Consider the following 16619-nt stretch of genomic DNA (forward strand, 5'->3'; position numbering starts at 1 on the left):
CAGGTAGTTTAAAACAAATGTGTACATTAATTTCATTTCAAATATCTCACCCAAATTTATTTAGGTATTAGATATCTGAGATAATAGCTACCGGGTATGTAAGGATTACAACTAGGCAGTACATACCGGTGGTTGATAGAAAGAGCTACAGACTACAGACATGGCAAGCAGACTGTAAAGTTTTAAGCTGAAGAATTCCCACAGCAGAAAATCTATCAGCTATGCATCCTTAAAATAATTCTTATTTTAAAAAGATATACCCACATAACAGGCTGAAACATCCCCCTGGCCAGTGGCTAGTTCTTCCCTGAGAAAGTAATTGCCTTGGCCAGATCAAATCCTGGGCCAGTTATTCTCCACTGTGGACAAAGCTTCCCCTACAGGTCTTCTAACATGTATTGACACAGTAAAGTGTCTTTCATGGCCAAGCCTCTCCCATTAAGGATTTATTCAGGAAAAAAATATTTCAAATATTTCTCATAATTTTAAAACTTATATTCATCTTCAAATAATTCAGATATTGTTCCACAATGTTAAAATGTTTCTATTTTTAGATTTATGGAATATGAGGATGTTGATGCAATTTGATGATTGACAAGTGCTAAGCTTCTATGCTGTAAGAGATGTTCATGATGTTTCTGTGAAACAAAATATGTGTATTATTTCTCTGTACTATTCAATAGTTATAATTGAAATGGCAATAGAAATATTATGTAATTCAAGTAGAGGAAGAACTTACTAAATATATGTAATTGGAGTGTGTTTTGACGAGGGACAACAACTAAGTAATCCCGCTGTTTAGGTAATGAAATAATGAGATTAACAAATCAAAGGCAAATCAACAACACCAGTTTTGAAACGGAGTCTCCTTCCTTGTTCTCTGACTAAACAGATCACTATTAGTCAAAATACATATGTGCAAGATACAACAGTTGCTTCCTTCAAACACATGTCAATTGCATGAAATATGATTTAAACTTATACAAAGTATGTGAAGTAGTAAATGCGATGGTTACTGATACTCATACTATGTTGTTTTCATTGTCCGCTATTAAAATACTCCGGCTATTGTTATATCACCATGTATGTTATATAAAAACTACATAATTTGTCAAATATGATATTGGGCATCTTGATGTATTGGTTGAGGTTCTGCAGGGGGTCGCTAGGTAAATAATGGTGAAGACTGTGTATTTTGTGCTGGCATTGCTCAATTTCTTTAGGAATTAAATTTATAAGTATCAATACTAATATCCTTCCTGTATTTGATATCTAGATTTGATAGTTCATTATACTCGGAGTGTTTGCATGCATGTATAGAAATATGTTTCACTTAGTTATTAGAAACCACTGGCTAGAACACAATGTTGTTGTAAAGGTTGTCCATCCCTTAATCCAGGTGGTATTAAATAACCACCCAAGATAAACCTGGAGTTATGTTTGTAATCCTCCTCACACTTATCTGACGCTACACCTATAGCAATGTGTATAAACATAAGCATTTCTGATATTTATACTTATCTGATGCTATACCAATAGCAATGTGTAAAAACATGAGCTTTTCTGATACTTTTACTTATCTGACGCTACACCTATAGCAATGTGTAAAAACATGAGCATTTCTGATTAAATGTAATTTTTTTAAACTTACCTGATGCTACACAGTGCTATAGGTGTAGCGTCAGGTAAGGTGAAACATGAATTATTGGTGTCCCCTGGACTCCCCCTCTTGTTAGTCAAGGTAAATTCCTGACTGACCTTATATTATAGTGTGTGTGTGTGTGTGTGTGTGTGTGTGTGTGTGTGTGTGAGAGAGAAGAGGGAGAGAGAGAGCCCTCCCCATGTGTCAATTTCTTGCAATCCTCCTACTTGTTCATTTCAAGACGGTCTTTGACATCCAAATAGTTCATGACATCACTTATGTCCTATATGGCTAGAATTGTTTAAGAACTGTCCTTTTCTAATAGCTCTCCCTGTGAACCTGCCATGCCTTTCTGCAATACCTTACTCTGGCACAAATATCTATTGTAAGAAACATTGGTGCAAAAGATTCTGGGAAAAAGAGAAAAAACAACCTTTGGCCAATATCACTTATGGTCATACATTCAATCAAGGTTTAAGCCATGTGCCCACAGTGGTGTTCTTAGGAACGAGACTTTTCAACCTTTTGTATAATGTGAATAAATAAAAAAATTTAAAAAATCACTGATTTGAACAAGATATCTTCATAAGAAAACCGGACCCGGGGTAGAATAGGTCTTCAGCAACCAATGCTTGCGGTAAATGGCGACTAACGGGATCGGGTGGTCAGGCTCACTGACTGGATGATGCATGTCATCCATCTCAATTGCGTGGATCGATGCTTATATTAATCACTGGATTGTCTGGTACAGACTCGATTATTTTACAGACCACCATCATATAGCTGAAATGTTGCCAGGTGCAGCGTTAAACAACAAACCAACCAACCAACCATAAGGAAACTGCATGTCAAATTCCAGTTTCATCAGTCAAGCAGTATCAGAGGATTTCAAGGTGCTACCCCTACTTTCTTGGCATCCCACATACCACATAATTTGTGTCTGCATTCAATTTATGAACTCTTGAGTCATATCAGTGTACACAAATTAGACTGGGATTGTTACATAGAATGCAAGACATCCATGCTCATAAACTTGGGACCAATATATTATTGATCTGTCACCCTTTGCAAGAAAAAAAAGTTGAAAAATAAATTTCAACACTGAAATATTGGCATCCGTATACCAGGCAAAAGTTCTTTCACTGAACAGCAAAGGGCTAACTGGCAAAAAGAGCAAAAACACTGGCTTGTTGTCCGTGGAAAGTTTAGGCCTGTTTGAATTTGTTTTGCTATTTTCTTCTGTACCAACATGGTGGAACTTTGCCTGGACAATCAGACCAACAGGTCCTCCCAATGTCGCTTGAACCAGTTTTTAAAGCTAATTTTGGTTTTCACAGCATGCTGCAACTACATGTGAACACCTCATTTTTGCCAATTCTCCCCAATGTATGCAGATAAATTGTTTAAACATGGTGGCATGCCAGTGTTTGGTGCAGTTCTAATATTTTGCACCTACTTCGATTTTAAAAGACAATGACCACATTTTCACTTTAGTAGTATAGGTAATAGGGGTTCTGGCTCACTTCCACTGGAGCGGGATTCATATACTTATACCACCACTACAGGAGGAATTTTTTATGCCAAAATGACTATGCGATTCAACGATAGTCATGAGATTAAACTAAATTGACCACCACCTGGAGTCTATGATATAAATTTTTATAGGTAATAGGGGTTCTGGACCACTTCCACTGGAGCTGGATTCATATACCTATACTGCTACTACAGATGGAATTTTTTATGTGTAAATGACTATGCGATTCAACGATAGTCATGATTTGTATTAAACGAAATATCAATATTAATTAATAATGAATAAAATTTACTATAGCCCACGAGGATATTGGAAAGGTGTAGGAGCAATAAAAAAATTAGCCACCGCTGCTAAGGTATCTAAAGATGTGGCCAAGGATTGGTTAAAGAAACAAGCGTTGTGGCAAATATATTTACCGGCACCGCGTTATATACCGAGGAAGAAGTTTGATATTTCTACGACGAATGAAGTTCATCAGGCTGACCTCTTGTTTCTTCCCCACGATAAGGTAAAACGCAAAACGTATAAATACGCTTTAACAGTAGTGGATGTGGCTAGTCGATACAAAGAGGCTGAGCCATTAACCTCGAAAGAATCAACAGAAGTAGCTAATGCACTGAGTCGCATATATAAACGCGGACCGCTAAAATGGCCTAAGCTATTTCAAGTAGATCCCGGTCGCGAGTTTATGGGATCGGTAACTAAACTCTTAACAAAGCACAATGTCAAAATCGTCCGTGGTGAAAGAGAGGCCCACCGTAGTCAAGCCATTGTTGAAAGATTTAACCGGACACTAGCGGAACGTTTGTTTGGCTATCAGTATGGGATCGAAATGAAATCGGAGCGATTGAGATCAACCGAATGGGTGACACGATTATCAGCCGTTGTATCAGCGCTGAATAATGAAGTAACGAGATTAATAGGGAAGAAACCATCCGATGCGATTAAAATGAAATCCGTGACTTCCGAATCTTCAGCACCGAGGAGAGGCAAAGAACAAAAACTTCCGGATAGAGTAAGGGTAAGATATTTATACCAGCCCGGTGAACTCGAAGGAGGCCTACGTCGCGCAACCGATCCCATATGGTCCCTTAAGACGTATAACATTAGTCGATTGGTAACGAAAGAAGGAGAGCCTATTCTTTATTATCTTCAAGATGGACCGGGCAGGGCATTTGTACGAGAAGAGTTGTTCATAGTTCCCGACGGTACGGTATTACCACCATAACCATAAGCATAGGTAGTTACACCATCATTATCAATCCATCTCTTTGTATCTAAGGGGGATAATGATGTCTTGTTCATTCTTAATCCATATATCCTATGATCGTAACTTCTTAAAGAGTTCATCTCGTGTTTGAACGTTCTACCATTGAATAATGATTCTTTATACTGTTCATGTTTGATATGCTTTTTTACCACATACTTCTTAACACCCTTAGCTTTTCTTATCTCTCCATTATCGGACTTTTTTATAGAATACATCTTAGGTCTTAATCCTACATACTCCGCTATAGGAGTCCCAGCACATTCATCCTTCATCTTACCTAACACCTTTTTATTTACTACACTGTGCAGTGGATTATCTTTTGGGTAATCGCTCGTGTCGTACATATCTATTTTTTCTGCCATATCTTTATACACATCCTCGGTTTGTATTTCCATCAACAAAGAATCTGTGTCGGTATATAACACCTCGCATCTATCGCCGTATTGCTTCTTAAATTCGTTGTAATAAAAGTCATACATTAAGTGTTTTGACAAGTCGAGAATACTCATACCGACGTACACCGGTCTGTTGAATTTTATATTACTTTTCTGCATATGCAACGCGGCTAAGTCGTTATCGAATATCTTGCTTCTGTTAAAAGCCGGACTGGCTATAAGTTTCCTGAATCTTTCTTCCTCATTAGATCTGACTAATTTAACATCAACACGCTTCCTTAGATTCTCCATAGTTTTACCGAATACCGAGTTATTCATGAGCTTATACAGATTCTTTTCGAAATCGCTGGTAGCTATCTTTCTTAAATCTGTGTTCAGCCTTATATAGGGCTCCATCCAAGGGCTTTGATCGAACTTAAGAACTCTGTGTATTTTCTTTAGTTTCATACCTAACGATAGATACAACTGGAGATTTCTGTAGTGAACTATATATTTCGTCTTATCCATCAAATTTGGTACGAGTTTTTCTACGTTAGCTAACCTATTATTACCCATCAATGAACGTTGATATTCCGACATCCAGTCTTTATTAACCATTAATCTTTCGGGAGCTAGCGGATAACTGTTATGGTCTTTATGTAAGGAACTCGGATATTCCAAGTCAACTTCTAGTATGTACCCTTTATTCTCATCATTATTATTGATATCATTGACCCATTCAAAACCACCCGTGGGTAAAGGTTGACTCATAGCCCATCCGTACAAATTGTTAGCGTCGAGATATAATATGTGCGTGTCGGGTTTACTCGGATCATATCCTTCCACTAATTTATTATTAGCCTTAGAATACCTTTTGGCCGCCATCGATATACCCCCTCTTAATCCTTTCTCAATAAACAAGTGCATATCGTAATCTGTGAGTAGTTTTAGTTCTACGCCGGTCTTCTTCAACAATGCATCCCACGATAGTCCGGGACTGGAATAGTACCATGCCGGGTCCAAGCCGTATTGTTTTAAACACGTCTTTCTAAATATCTCGAATATATCAGCGAGTAACAGTACATCGGTTTTTAAGTACAGATCGTGATAATCGCCTAAATTCTTACAACCTAATTTATCCCAGACCGTCAGAGCGTGTTCATAATCGGCATCTGTTATTCTAGATTCCGTTAAGTTACTATAGAATGATTCGAGGGGTGGTAATTCAGTTTCTTCGAATCTAGACCAATCATCCATATATTCGTAAGGATATACACCTTTTCTCAGCAGCAAATGACGAGTTATCTTATCTGTATATTGATTTGTTATAGCGAAGTCATCGGGATTGTTCGCTTTAGCTAAATTGTCCAGGGAAGATAACAGAAACTGTACGGAGTCTATGAATCTAAGCCCATTACTTTGCTTTATTCTAGATTTCCCATCCTTGTCCCTATAATGTATAGGTTTAGTCAACGAGAACGATATGTATTTTTCCATATTGTTAGGAATGCACGTTAAACCGCCGTCGGTCTTTGAGATAGCTTGCATAATGAGATGTGAATCATATCCTCTAAGGTTATGAAACACAACGGGGATGGGTATTGTTTGAGCATTCATTTTTAGTTTCAAGTTACACTCGTTATGAGCGGCTCCCCGATAATTACCCGTGACGTGACAATGATCTCTTACGGAATCCCCATCCAGAGGTTTATTACAAACGTGACAACTCGTTGACTTCTTGTGGGCCCTCCAATCATCTATCGTCAAACGCATGGGTTTCTTACACGATAATTCTTCCCTGATTATTCTCTCTTCATTTTGTAAATATTCTAGGAACTTTCCCGCTGCATCGGGACCTCTGTAAATCACGGGAGTGTTTGTTTTCCCATCATACCTTACAACTATATATCCAAACCCACAAGGAATATGTTCTTGAGTTTTGTAGGTAAAACTACTCTCTTGATTATTATGGTTGGTATTTTCTATGGGTTTGATAAGCGCTTCGAAGTCGGCATAAATTACGTACGGTACTGGCATTTGATTACAATAATGTTCAAATTTTAATATATTTTTTCCCTCTTTAGGCATATCGATCCTGATAGCGGTCTGTCCAACACCTCTACAGTCTTCTTTATGCGCTTCTAATAGATCTTGTCTGCTGTACCCATGCAGGCATCTTTCGCAGAAATATTTCTTTCCCTTATATTTAGTTTGATCGTATAGCACCCTGTTTAAACTCTTTATCCACGTATAATGATATTTTCCATCTTTTTCGATCAGAAATGAATTGATTCTGGGAATATGTTCCGGAGCGGAGCTTATCCTGTGTACAACAATTCCTTTAGAATGTCCGAAAACATTTATAGCTAAATTATTTTGCTTTTCCACCTTATCAATTTGCGATATTGGTGTAGGTTCGTCTATACCATCGAAGTTGAGTCCATCGTTTTGGGGATAGCTAGAAGGTCTGTCCGCATTTTTGTCTACGGGGAACAATGCAGATCTTATCATCATTCTTAAACAATCATCGGATTTATTTTTTACGTTAATTATGGCTTTTTTCTTCTTATAATACGGGGGTAAATCTATGTAAGATCCACCTTTGAAGGGCATATAATTCGCTATATCTAAATATAAACTATCGATTCTATCCACACCCCAACCCGAACCTCTATTAGTCCAGCGTTCTAAAGTTTCCTGTATCCTCTGAATTGATGTATCTAATGATGCGTTTATAGTATCGGATTCGGTTATAACTTCTTGATTGCTACGGAAATATGGTTCGGTATATTCGACGCTATCGTCTGCGTTACTTTTACTCAATGTCATTTTAATCGTCAGCTGGTATTTTATACTTTGTAAATCATCTAATTCCTCGTTAATTTTACTCGATATGATGGGCTTAATATCGTTAACATCCATGTTGGAATTAATATCCATCTTCCAACCTCTTAGATATTTACCAACGCCGGCGGATGTGGGTACAAATATTAATTCTTGTTGTTGTTGATTATCATCATCCTCGTCTTGTTGATTATTATCTAGTAAAGCGATCAATTCAGCTCTTCTCATTCGAGAATAACCTCTCAGCCCACTGTTTCTCGCTCGAACTCTGAGTTCTCTAACAGTCTGGGGTGGTTCCAAACCGAGTAAGGTAATCAATTCAGCTTTTCTCATTCGAGAATATCCACGTAGACCACGTTGCTTTGCCATAGCTTTTAACTCTCTGACAAAAACCATTGTGGTTGAATGGTATATGCAAAATGATTCATTTGTCTAATTGGTTGTTTTCATATATCTAAATACGTATCCTCCCCAACCTATTCCTCTCATTGATGTAATCTCTCTTCCTAGCATAAATAATCTGATTCCTGACCCTATCAGCACCATGTTCCTTACATAAACAATAATGACCTTTGACCCCTATCCCGCATTCAGAACACTTATAGTTTATGTGTCCACGCTTGATGTAATAATTGTGTATACCGCAGTAAACATCAACACAGCGGCGGTTACATAGAGTCGTCTTCCCCATGAGTGTAAACTTGCAGTTATTCATGGTATATACATCTATCACATCATTTGTCTAAATGCAAATCACATCTACACTAGGGAATAGCTGAAAATCAATACTGCGGATAACCCAATAATAACAAATGCGACCTCTCGGTCTTTCTGAGCCTCTGACGGTGTATAAAACTGACTCATTGTTGGTCTAGGTATTGGGTCGAGTTTTTTCCCATAAACGAGGTAGTATTCGTGCATGGCAGATTCGACATCCTTAAACGTTTGAATTGAATGTCCTTCCTTAATCAGTTTTTCATGAATAAAGTCTAATCTCTTCATTCTCTGCTGCGTATATTGTAACTGAGCTGCTTGGTATTGTTCTAATGCTTTCTTATGTCGTTTACGCTCCTCTTCAACTTCTTTAGCGTTTGATTCCCTCATACTGGAAAATAAATAATTACTCCCCGAAAAAGCTAGAGCATTAACAACAGCTCCACCGACCATCATCGCAATTGATGCCATATAAAATATTCAAATGTTCAATAATATAAAATATTCAAATGTTTAATTACTTCATTATGTCTTCCGGGATAAGTCCTTGTTTGATGAGCATATCCTTCGTTGCCATTGCTAATCCAATATCCAGAATCATCATACCTATGTCATATCCATTAAAATCTAGCTTGGGAGGTGTGGCTTTAGTAAGCATTTTAGCCATACGGGCATATCCAATGGCCAAGCCGGTGACCACCGCTGAATGATACGTCGCGTTTACCAACATTTTACCGTCTGTAACTGGAGTAGTCATGCTTCTTATAGCATTATATGAGGACTAACCTCTAATTGAACTTGTTGTTGCGGCGGGGGTGACGTTTTCTCTTCTTCGGTCTTATAAAAGAACCATACAGCCGCTATACCAGCAACTCCTACTAGTGCCCATGTTTTAATCGGATTTGAATTATTTATTAATTTTGCTTTGCGCGCCAGCCCTCCCTTTCTTCCTGCGGCTATTTTTTTGGGGTTCTTAGTAACTCTAGCTTGTTTTTGTGTTTTCTCATTCACTTGTGGTTCCTCATTCACTTGTGGTTCTGTTTCCGCAATCTGTTGTGGTGTCACCTGTTGTGTCTCCATTTATATTATTAAGTGGGCACGTATGTTTAAATTGACAATACCTAGCCGTTATTAAAGCTGTGGTGAGCGGAGCTAAGAACATTCCGAATCTATGATAAAACTCACAGCTCACTGAGCTTATAGCGTGTTCGATGAATGGGTCTTTCTCTAGAGATTCGCATAAATACATGCGATGTTCTGCCGGGATAGGGAGAAACGTACTAGCTACGACTGTGTATAGTTGTAATATAGACGACCCTATCGTTTTAGTCATGGTAGCTCCCAGTCTAGACTCGTAACGCGCGTACAGTTTTTTAATCTCTTCGTCGGTCATGTTATCAATTTTTTCGATGGTATAATTTTCTCCCAAATATTGGGAACATTTTCCACCGGCTACCAAAGCCGCGAGTCTTTCTCTATGTTTATCTGCATGTTCTTCTGTATGTTGATCAGATTCTTTGAGCATTTGTTCGATGAGTTCGTCGCATTCCATAATGTAATACCTAAAGAGATATTTAAGTCTAACATAATATAATATGACGTATCCAATACATCCCGTAATAATGAACTGTTGCGAAAGAATGATGATTTCGAACCACATTTTATGTAATATTAACCGCTAATGTTCAATTTGCTACATTTTTGCTACATTTTGCTATAATTTTGCTACATTTTTGCTACATTTTGCTAAGCAATTGCATAAGCAGCTGGTTGATCGGTTTTTAATACGAGTTTACAGTGCTTCGTTGCTGCTAACACTTTTCTGACTTTGTCACGTTCATTCTTGGTATAAATGACGTCATTTTCGCGTAAACATTCCTCGAATGAATCTCGATCTTTGCAATGAAACAGCGCTACCCATTTGGTCTGCTCTCTGAGATCTTTCAGGACAGAGTTGTATTTTTGAGTAAGTACCCAAACGCTATGTTGAGTATGCCGACCGGAGAATGCTAAATACGAAAGCATATCCTTCTTTTTTGTTAATTCTTTACTCGCGCTGCAGTCGTCTATTACGAAAAGGGTTGATTCTCCTTTGTATTTTTCATGACATACTCGGAGACAGTCTTGTAAACGATCGCCTGGATCGACTCTGTGTATTCCGTCGTCATTCATTACCCAATCTCTCGATAAGTATGTTTTATTAACGCTTATAGTCGGGCACAGAATAATAATATGATCGAAAACGTCCCGATAATGACTTTCTAAAATATCTAGAATAAAGGCTGTTTTTCCGCAGCCCGTTTGCCCGCATATGATAGCGCAGTGCGGATCTTTAGGTAAAAGATTATTAATAGATCGCTTGCACGAATCTCCCATTCTGTATATTAAGTTGCGCATCCATAATCACGTACAAATATATGTTTAATTTACCAGCCGCTTCGAGGAGCTTCGTTATCTGTATGGTGGCACCCTCGCTAGCATTTTCTATTCTCCTCCCACTGCCGTGTAATTGGTCATCGTCCGTTGTTCGCATGTCGAGCCATAGCGCGTACTTCGAGGTGAGGTATTCACCCATCGATACACTCCCTAGAGACAGATCTTTCACGACCGCGTTAACTTCCGGAGAGCGTTTTATAGAAGGAAGTTTTTTAATCTCATACCACTGTTGATGCGATAGCATTCCTTGGCTATATAGTTGATTAGGAACGCCCTCGATAGTCAATTCTACTTTTGTAATCTTGGGATTGTAGAACTTCTCTGTATTTCTTTTAAACGCATCGGAGGGGTCCTCGAACAACATTAAAATACCCTTCAACGACCTCGTGGGGACGTTTAGATTGATATTCCACAACGTATCTTTTTTGTCCATCGTGATCTTTCGGTGTCGCAGCACGCGATCGTACAAAATGGCTAAACTTCCCGAATACTGGTTACGAATTTGTCTGGCTAATTCGGGATCCGTTATCATATCGTACTCGAGCGAGATATTGTCAATGGAATAGCTAGCATCTACATTAGCGGATCTGATTACTCTACCGTAGTCGTTAAAAGTGAGTTCGTATTCTAACCTATCGCCTAGGGATGCTTGATAAAAGGGCATGTGGGAATCTAGTAATTCAAAGTCTAGGGGAATATAGAATCTGTTACCTAATGCGTCGGCAACGGCCTGATCTTTTACGATGGTACCATCACCATTTTCAGCACCTACGCGCAGTCTCAATGTGTTCTTATTACAAATACCTTGGTACTGTAAGTTTTCCCGCTCTTTATCCGTTCTCCAGAGATCCATGTAACAATAGTATACATCGCTATCGTCGATACTCAAAACCTCATTACCGCTAATTTTAATCGCAATTTTCTTAACGATAGCACGACCTAAGTTCTGAACCGGCTCCCTGTTAACGTCGGTAGAATTCAAAACAATCGTAAATGCTAGTCGGACAGTTCCCGGAACTAACACATCGTGTGCGCCGAGATTAGGAAAGCGAACCAGAAGCGTTTGATTCTGATCGATGGTACTAGGATTATTAGTTATAGTTACAGACTGACGAATTGCTTTGACCCCTAATGGATCTCGAAGTCTGCGTTGTGGGTTTAACTTGCGTCCGTATTGCGAAGACATTGTTATATTGAAAACATGTACCCTATGTTTAATATAAAAATGACTGATTTTGATATTAATGACTTAGATCTAAGTACCTTTGGTGACCCAATCGAAGATACTGATGAAACCAGGTTTGGTGACACAAATCTTAATGATGAAATTTTACAATCAACCATCAATGATTATTACGATGCATTAAAAGATGATACTCCAATAGGTCGTGAATATTCAAAGTTTGAGATAGATAGTAAAGGAATATTGCGACTGCGTGGCGCTCCGGATATTGATCTTATGCATTCTCGTACTCGTAAGCCCCTAGCCTTGTCTACGATAGCCGCTAAAAAAGGCATCGGCTTTGTTCGTGATGAATTAGGTTTTGTAGACTACCGACGACTTCCCGCGAAGACTACTAATGCTCTTCAGACTATGAGGAAAGAACTCGTTAATACAGATGATTTGGAAGCAGCCTCGATGGTGGCCTCGGACGGACTCGGAGAAATCTTAGATACCTATTACGATAATTCCACGCATTCAGAGTTCAGTATTAGGGAATTACGAGGTCTTGACAAGGCAATGCAAACTATGCGGGGAGAACTCATCAATAATATAGCCAAGCTATCCGAAATCGACAAGCATATAGCTCAAGAGAAAACAAAACTCGAACAGGCGGGCGATGAATTCAGTAGACGTCGCGTTGCTGAAAGATTGCGTAACCTAGAAGAGGAAAGATTGGCCCGCCTCGAAGCGGCTTCCAGTAATAGAAAGGCACTTCGTTCGCAAATCAGTCGTATTCGAGAAACTATCGATCAAGTCCTAAACGATGATACTACACTGGCCGATAAAATTAAAACATTGTTCAGAGAACAGGGCATAACAATTGCTAGTATTTTAACCGCGTTGGGATTTATTATATCGACTTTGACTCTCTCATTAACAGGTGGTAGTACAGGTAGCGGAGGATCACCGCCTAACGATAAAAACGGTATAAGAGAGTGGATAAAAAAGCATTTAAAAGCATTAGGTTCAGCACTGGGAAAGCTAGCTGAGAAAGCCGCGGCTGCACTTCCCGGTATAATAGGGAGTGTTGTTTCCTGGCTATTGAATTTATTAGCTAAGACCACCACTTGGCTTAGTCAAAACTTGTGGGGGTTGATCGTAGCAATTGCAGGGTTGTTGTACGTATTCGCTAAGAACTATTTAACCACCAAATCATGAGTAAGCCAATCGAGACTCCACCCACTACAAGCGCTGTTTTTTCATCGATATGTTGTTGATTTTTAGCCGCAATATGCGGTGACACTTGTGCATCAGTAGATGGTTGTGCATTAAAAGATGTTTGCGGCTTGACTATTCCCTTTTCACCCGTGATCGTTTGCGTTATTAATTCGACGTTCATATCTGAATTTATACCTGGTTTTTGTTGATCGGTAGCGATAACAATTTTATTATTATAACCGATCACTTGACCGATCTTAAGTTCCATATTACTCGGAGACATGTATAGTCCCGGTGCATAAACAAAGTCCACTTTGGATTGAGCGTACTGTAATGCATCTTGAAAACGCTTTATAGACGATGGAATGTCAACTGGTGAATTAATGGCGTCCTCCACGTTTGCGACAAACTGTTTTTGCGCATCGAGCGCCGTCCCAGAACCGATAATGGACGTTCGTGTTTGCGATTGCGCTCCGAGAATTGCCCATACATAAGTTCTTATCGATTCATTAACTCTTACAAATCCTGGGTTAGTAAAATTATTTTCCGTTTTATCATTAAGAAATTCATTCCAAGCGTCTCCGGGTGGTTGCTCAACCTTTTGGATGGTGAAAGCAACACCACCCTTAAAGTTCATACGATCATCTCTCCACTCGTTACTTGAGAGAGCAAAGCTCGGAAGGAGCCGACCCCTTTTCAGTAAATCATCGCTGACTTCTTTAACAGAGTGTGCACCAGCGTATGGAATACCTAGACCATGGTTAACTCCACTCAGACGCCAATCTTTACTCATAGAAACATTAAATTCATTACAAATACGTTCAAATGCCTTCTTATCGTACTGATTATTTGTGGAATTCCACGCTCGATCCTGCGGTAATGGAGCACTAATTTCTTTAAGTATACTACTTCTGATAGTACACGTGAAATGACATAACAGACTTATTCAGTTCAAATCCTGGAGCGTAAAGAGATACGCCACATCCCGTTGTGGCACACCATATGGCAAAGTTTAACTGATTCTGCCAAAATTGCATCGGATTGTGAAACCAATCGTGCACCATTTTATCGCTAGTTGCCGTGACCCTGTACTTTTCAAAGATATCGGGGAATTTAACTAAAAATTCAGCACCAGAGGCAGTTACTATAATCGATTGATTAGTAATGCAAGTTGATTTCATATTTAAGTTATGATATAGTATCATTGTATATTTAATATGTATGTTACACTCCCGGGAATAACAAATGGCCAGTCTATTGAACTGCTTCATACAATCGATAACTCTGATGGACAACTCGAAGTCGCTCTATGCGATGTAACGTATTACCCACGGTGGACCAATATAAGTGCTGCGAGAGGTAATAATAATGGGATAAGGTTATCTAAGGACCAAGGTAGAAATATTGTTATACCTGATGGGTATTACAGCGTATGCTCACTCAATGATGAATTTTTTAAGCCTTATGGAGCTAGTCTCACACAAAATGAGGCGACTGGGAAAATAAATTTATCCCCTGGAGAAAATGGTGTATTTATTATCGGAAACATAGCATACACACTTGGATTTGCAAGACATGATATTGTAAGACTCTCTTCATCAAAAAATGAGGGATCTAAATTACCTGATTTAGTTCCCTATAAAGAGCTGTGCATCCATCTTGATCAAATCAGTACAACGGATAATATTCAACTAGAAAGCCCTTCAACTCTACTCAGAAGTGTTCCAGTGAAAAATGAAAAATACAATAGCGGTAGAACGGAATCTTTCTCGTCATTACAATATAAAAAATTAAAGCGTGGTATTATTTCAGACCTCAAAATTTCTGTATTAGATGTAAAACACCAACCTGTACATATAGGATACTTAAGTGTAACACTCCATATTATAAATAATGGTTGATGCATCAGGCCCTGGAACGCTTAGACAATGTAATACAATTGCGCTTTCCGATCTCGGAGACACGGAAGGATTCGGTAAACCCGGTACCAATGGTAAGTTATACGCTTTACACTTACACGATAATGTATACAAGCGGAAAGAAGTCACATTCACGGGTAATCTGGAAGATTTAAGCGATGTCGACGTTAGTAGACTCCTTAAAACCACTCCGTACAATATCATTTACAACAGTGAGAATAAATGGACTATGGTCGAGGCAAACATCAAGTGGCTACTGAATATCGTCATTACCCCACCTTATGCGATGATGGGTAAGGGACATAATTTAACTAAGATAATAAATAGTGGCATCGTACTCGCGGCCTATATCCCGTCAAAACGAAAAAGTGTGTTAGTCACTCCCCTGCCAGAAAAACCAGGTCATATGTTATATAGTCGTCCGGCAATCCAAAATGTTAGTTTAAATTTGGTTACAGAATTCGATGATATTAAACAGAACTTGAGTGCAATACCTAATATTTCTACGCTTATTATTGAAGTCTTGTTCGGAGATGCACCGGTAGATGCCTTCGAAATATTACCAGGTCTATCGATTAAATGGCTCAAGAAACACGAGCGTCAACGTTGCAGTATTATTCATGTCGGTGCATCGCCCGTTGCAACCCTCGAGGGGGTTCAAATTATTAAAAGTGGTAGTATTTCTCTTTCTAAGGTATTCTTGCCGTATAATATACATTTGATAAGGTTGATGTATACTCTCAAAACATTTAAGCAAGACCAATTAAAGACTATTATATATTCGTAATATACACTATGAGTTTATATCCAGCGCTCGATGAAATGATGGAAACTGTTGATGGATTTCGATTACATCAAATAAACGACATAAAACATCGAATAGAGAAGGATAGGGAGTTGAGACTTGGATTGTATAAAAAGTATCGCAGAGCCGTGAATGCTCTGGACGGAGTTGACACCGCTCTTGTAGTGGCTGGCATGGGACTCGGTGTAGCCGGTGTCGGTTTACTATCAACTATAATCGCCGTGCCTATCGTGCTCGGCATGGAAATAACCGCTGGAGTCTCGGGACTGGCAGGAATAGCGATAAAATTCATTTCTCGTAGGTTGCAAAAGAAAGCATTAAAACACGATAGTATTCGAATACTCGCCGAAGCAAAGTTGAACAGCATCGAGGATCATATTTCGACAGCAGTGGCCGATTGCAAGATATCCGAGGATGAGTTTCGTTTAGTGCTGTCGGAACTCACCAAATACAATGAAATGAAGCAGGAGATTCGATCAAAATCTCGTAAGACCAATGGTATTAGCGAAGACGATAACAAAAAGTTCATAGAACAAGGGAGGCAACAAGCGCGTCAATTATTCCGTGCCAAAACCAAAGAACTGGTTGGAGATTAAAAATATCGTGTGATTACATTTAGACAAATGCTTACATAAATATATAATAATGGAAAAAACTATTAAATGGAGAGAATTACCACAAGGTTTTTATTATATCAG

Source organism: Haliotis cracherodii, unplaced genomic scaffold, assembly GCF_022045235.1.
Source record: "Haliotis cracherodii isolate W230 unplaced genomic scaffold, xgHalCrac1.p SCAF_18, whole genome shotgun sequence".
Classification (NCBI taxonomy): domain Eukaryota; kingdom Metazoa; phylum Mollusca; class Gastropoda; order Lepetellida; family Haliotidae; genus Haliotis; species Haliotis cracherodii.